This window comes from Penaeus monodon, chromosome 34 (assembly GCF_015228065.2).
Source record: "Penaeus monodon isolate SGIC_2016 chromosome 34, NSTDA_Pmon_1, whole genome shotgun sequence".
Classification (NCBI taxonomy): Eukaryota; Metazoa; Arthropoda; class Malacostraca; order Decapoda; family Penaeidae; genus Penaeus; species Penaeus monodon.
Genome location: NC_051419.1, coordinates 5,618,117 through 5,618,467, shown reverse-complemented (window position 1 = coordinate 5,618,467; position 351 = coordinate 5,618,117).

Here is a 351-nt window from a genome sequence, read left to right as displayed (position 1 = left end):
TTATTTTTTTTTTTCGTGCTTGGCCAAGACCTAATATTTTCCGTAAACTATGGATATTCAATGGGATATTTCGCATGTCAATTGGTTGGTTTAGGGAAACGTTTTGAATATAAAATATGTGAGAAAACAATCGTACTTGTGTTCATAATTTTAATCATTTTTCAGATGATTTTAGATTATGTATTAAATTAAATAAAATGTATTTATTTAACCTTAGAATAATGGAAGAAAGACAGAGAATTGAAGAATATGGAAAGCCATCCAGAGTTTCGGAGATTTCCAAAAAGAAGGGGAATGAGAAGTCAATGTCTGCTGTGGAGAGACGATGAACACATACAGTCAACTTTGTAG